The following is a 5529-nucleotide window of genomic DNA, read 5'->3' on the forward strand; positions in this document are numbered from 1 at the left end:
CAGAACAATTATAACAACATACTGTAATAAAGTTATCTGAATGTGAATGGAATCTTAGCAACCTCGGATTATGTGTAGCTTTCTCCACCTTTGCTGCGAGCTGCCCTGGTGTTGGATTATCTCTGGAATCTGCAGAAGTGTCTATTACTAAGAGAAAGAGTCATACAGCTGTATTTCAACGATGTAAAATTACATAAGCTAAGTGGATATCAGATCCAACATTGTTTCAAAGCCGAATGTTTGTAGAGACTATGAAAGTTTCGTAAGTTCACCTTTCGTATGTTAATATCTCCGGACCGGGTTTGACAGCAATTAACTGAAGCCGCGGATAGCGAACCCGCGGTTCAGAGGGGACTAATTTTTGTTGAAATAACATTTTGAAATTTAACACTCGGAGATCGTGGTAATTTTCCAGCGTTGGACGCCGTACATCTGAGAAATAGCATTCATTTCTAGTATGTGCTAAAATGCAAAAAAAAAAAAAAAAAAAAAAAGAACACACACTGCAATATATTTGCATGATGGTACAAATGATTCATGATGGTACAAATGAAGTGAATATTGAGTCCAACATTATTTCATAGCCGATTATAGAAAAAAAATAAAAGAGTTTCGTGCCGAATATATATATATAGAAACTAAATATTTTAGGGGATGCATACATAAGTAGTGCTATACTGGGCAACTGGTAGTAAAGGTGGAGCAAGCGAGAGACCACTTTCCTTAATATTTTCCATAAATGTAAAGCACATCTCCTAGAGCAGTGTTTCTCAAACTTCAGATATCCGCGGACCCCTTCTTAAATTTTCATTATTACCAAGTATCCCCTAATTAATTAATTAAAAATTAATTAATTAATTAATTAAAACAAATAAATTAATTAAAATTAATACATTAATTTAAAATATTAAAAATTAAATATTTATTTTATTTAAATTTATATGTTCATGTAAACAAAAAATATGATTTTTTTTAATAGAACAAACTTTATAAAGATACTATAAAGTTTTACTTACTTGAAATAATGCATTATCAATGAGAGGAGTGAAATTGCTTATGGTGAGATAAAATTTCAGCAAAATTTGGCTCTATAGTTGTTAATTTCAATCTCAGATGCGGTTCGACATCTATAATGCGATTCCTCTTCTTCGTCTTAATATCTACAAGGGCCGAAAATCCAATTTCGCACAGAATTGAACTTGGAAATAGAAAAATGAACTTTAGAGCTTTGTCTATTAATTCAGGAAATTCATTCTGTATTTGTAGCCAAAATGATGATAACGTCATCTCGCTGTATTTATTATTTAGGAAACCTTCAGAAGCTAGTTCTAAAAGTTGTTCTTCTTCTATTGACGATAGACCCTTTGGCATAAATTTGTTTTTATTGAAAGGGTATCTTATCCACTCAATATTAATGTCCAATTCAGGGAAATACTTTTCTAGATTATTTGTAAGCTTTTTAAATGCTGCATGATAGTAATTTTCACATCATCATCAATTTGTTCATTTGAACTTGCAAGCAATTCATAAAGCGATGGAAACGCGTCAAATTCTTCATTACCAACCCGCTTTTGCCATAACTTCATTTTTGCCAACTTGGCGTTCACTTTATATTGGTCATGAAATATAGAAATTTCCTTGCTTTGTAAAGATAAATGAAGACTATTTAATACTGTAAATATATCTGCCAGGCATGCTAATTGACTGAGCCATTTCCAATTATGTAAATACTTTTTCAATTCAAACTTTTCATCAAGAAAAACTTGTAGTTCATTCCGAAGTTCAAATAAACGAGTAAGGACTTTTCCACGAGAAAGCCAACGAACATCGGTATGGAAAAGAAGTTGTGTATAGTTGTTTCCCATTTCTTTGCACAGTTGAGAGAAAAGTCTGGCGTTTAGAGGGCGGCCTTTAATATAATTTTAACAGCTTCATTAAGAACTTTTCTTAGGTCTGTAGACATCATATGTGTAGCCGAAGCCTCACTGTGTATGCAGCAGTGTGTCGACTTTGCATTTGGTGCAACAGCTCCAATCCTTGAAACAAGCCCTTTTTTCGATCCGACCATGGATTTCGCTCCGTCCGTGCTTATTCCAACACAACTTTTCCAATCAAGCTTGTTTTGATGCATAAAGGTATTTATGCTGTTGAATATTTCTTCTCCTGTTGTATGTTCTGGCAAGGGTTGGCAATATAAAAGGTCGTCATGAATTTTTTGATTTTTTTCGTACCTAACGAACACTAGAAGACTTGCAAAATTTGTAATGTCGGTGGATTCATTTACCTGCAACGCATAACGACTCTTACGTATATCGCATAATAATGTTTGTTTTATATTTCCAGCCATTTCGGTGATTCTTCGATGAACGGTACTGTTTGAAATGCAAATCCGATCAAAAGATCTTTTTGCATTATCTCCGATCATAATTTCCGCTATTATTTTTGCTGCAGGCTTGACCAAAGTTTCACCAATTGTTTCCGCTGCACCACTTTTTGCTATTAATAGCGACACACAATATGAAGCTTCTAAAGCCTTCGTGTTTTCACCTCCTGACACGATCGACATCACTTTTTGAGATTCTTTTAAATTTTTTTAGTTTATTTTGAAAAAAATTCGACAGGTTTGTCCTTGCATTCATTATGTTTCGATTCAAAATGGCGATTTAAATTACATGGTTTCATGCTTTCATTTTTTAAAGTTTCACCGCAAATTACACATAATGGAATAGGTTCCTCTTCAATTCCCGTTCATGAAAATCAACATTTCAAAAAATTTATATCGTACTTACGAAGTTTTCTCATTTTCTTCCTAGTTAGTTCTTTAGAGATATCAGACGACACACACTTATCAATGTCAGTTGATCCAGATGCAATATCAACATTTTCTTGTTTTACTGACAGCTACTTGTATCTACTATGTTCCTCTCTTTTACTCATTTTAAAAATCCAGTCTTTAACCTGTGATCCATACTTAAGAATTTGAAAGCTAAAAAAAATTACCATATTTAACGAACAGTCCTTAAACAAATAGCTAGTGAAAGCAGAACTCCAAACAGACAGGCCAGTAGGCCAGTAAAGATAAAGCAGCTATGAAGACGTCCATATGATTGGTGCGGTATTAACAAACGATCGCGTTACTGATTGACAAAGGCAGGCCGACAGTTCAGTTGAAATGCTAATTCTCTTCAACCGAATTCCTTATATTATATCTGAAACACATTCACTATAATAATAATTTGTGAGTTCAACAAATCTTCATCATCGGCCTGTAGAGTAAGATAGGCTGAGAGTCAGCAGATAGTAGGAGAGGAAATAAAGATAGAGTGCGTAGTGGTAGAGTAGGTAAAAGAGGCTTCAGTTGACCTGTTTTAGCTGTTTGCCCCGCCAGGGGCGTTTCTAAAACGGTCGTTGATTTTTCACTTTAAAAAAAAAGGAAAAATCCTAAAAAGGAAACATGTAACAAGACAAACAAAAAAAAAGTACAGAGAAAAGCAGAAATTGAAAGGTGAACTTAGAGGTGGAGGAAGGATCTGGCCCGAGTGATGCAGCTCACAAGAAACTGCACCGCCTCGCTGTAAGCCTTCGCCGCTCGGGTTCTCAGGTCCTCACCCACCTGTGGGAGCTAAAAACCAGTGAAGCTGAGTACAGAAATCCACAAGGTGGTTACTGTTCCTTTCTTTTATTGTGGGCTGTTATGATTCTTTTGGCCACCTCACTTCCCTTGGCCATGGCTAGTTTGTAGAGAGGAATGTAGAACGCCGAAGCTGCCTCCTCGTCTATATCCAGGGCTACCTCTACTTGCTCAGGGGTGATTTTGCTGATGTCATCAACGAAGAGGTCATCCCATTTTGCACTGACGATGTCGGGTCCATATTTCCCTGTGAGGAGGAGTTCAGGTTCTCCTACTTTATCTATTGCCTCTTTAAACTTTTCTGCCATCCCGGGCATACCTCTAAGGAGATGTTTTAGAGTCTCCCCTGCTTTTGCATGAGGTACTTCTGGGTATTCGGTTTCAGATACTTTAGCTTTTTTGAGATTTGTCAGCTCATCTTTCTGCGGACTTAATGGCTGTTTGGAAGTTTTGGTGTTCGTCTCCATCTCTACTACAGCTTCTTCTACTGTATCTGAATTGGCGATGTCTATATTGGCAGTGGTAGCTTCACTTTCGTCCGTGGGAGTTACCATGATGGTTTCTGCATTGTCAGTCTCTTCTGTTGGGATCGTATTGCTGGTGTCTGCAATTCTGGTAGGTTTCCCTCCCTTACGGGACCTTTTCGTTGTCTTAGACATGGCAGCATGATCAGGAGTGGCCTCAAGAGGCGGACACTCTTCCTGTGTTGAGATCTTTTCATTACTTGGTTTTGTTGCTGATGTGACTGCACCACCCATCCTCTCTGCGAGGGTTCTGGATGGGCAGGTGTCGACTTTGTGGTCAGTGACCCCACATTTCAAATAAGCTGCCTCACATTTTTCTTGGTTGTGGCCAATTTTTAGGCAGTTCTTGCATTTTATGCGAGGGCAGTCTGCCCCAAGATGATTGAAGGCACTACATCTAAAGCACTGCTTTTTGACGCCTGGGTAATTTACCATTACCCGGGCAGATCTTATGAGGACAAAGTTAGGAACTTCGGTCCTCATTTCAAGAGAGATAGTTACCTCCCCTGACTTCCACTCAGGATTGTCTGCGTCATTGTGAACCTGGATTTCCCGTACAACTCCCCACTTAGAGAATACGCTGTGAATTATATCGTTGTTCTCTGCATATTCTAGGGGAAATCGTGGTATCTTAAGGGTTCTAAGCATGCTCCCAACCATGAAGGGAGATACTTTTACTTTGCCACAGTCAAATCCTATGAGAAGCTTTTCTCTGGTCTCCATATTTTTGGTCACTACCTGGTATCTTCCTCCCCCATAAGGGGTAAATCCAAAAATGTTCTGTGCGCCGACGCAGTCTATGATAGCTTTCGCCATCGCCAGTATTGTGGCGTCAACCTCAATTCCGAGGGTACGCACACGCGGCAGAATGGAGGGCATGATCAGATGGGGGAGCCTAACTATTCCCACCACCGAGTGTTTGATATTTCCCCAGTCTGGGGTTTAGGAAGTTATGTAAATTTCCCGTTAAATATCGTGAAACCCAATGGGACTCGTACCGATATTAACGGTTAAGAACAGAAACTATACTTGTTACCCTGGAAGTCCTAAAAAGAACTTTTAACTCATCAAGACTACAAGAGTTTGGTATACTACACACTGATCTAAGCCAAAAGGCCGAGAAGCGATATATTTCTTAGTTTTAACACGTTCACTCAAACAAAACCATATGTTACCGGTGCACCGTATGGTTTTGATTGTCTACTATACAGCATTTTATGTGGGAGGGGTCATGCGATTCATTAGTTCCGTTTTTACCCAGTTGTCTCTAATTGCACTATTTGTTGAGAAACATATTACACGGCCTGCAAATGTCTCTGTACCTTATTCAGCGATACAATAGGAACGTTTTACGATCTCAAACTTAAATTTTAT

General features: G+C 38.1%; 1 pseudogene; it reads right to left on the minus strand.

Moving 5' to 3' along the window:
* Positions 1-5111: 5111 nt before the first annotated feature.
* On the minus strand, positions 5112-5283 carry LOC150097928 (U2 spliceosomal RNA; annotated as a pseudogene).
* Positions 5284-5529: the final 246 nt, after the last annotated feature.

Source organism: Typopeltis vanoorti, chromosome 16, assembly GCF_054136105.1.
Source record: "Typopeltis vanoorti isolate ZY-2024b chromosome 16, IOZ_Tvanoo_1.0, whole genome shotgun sequence".
NCBI lineage: Eukaryota > Metazoa > Arthropoda > Arachnida > Uropygi > Thelyphonidae > Typopeltis > Typopeltis vanoorti.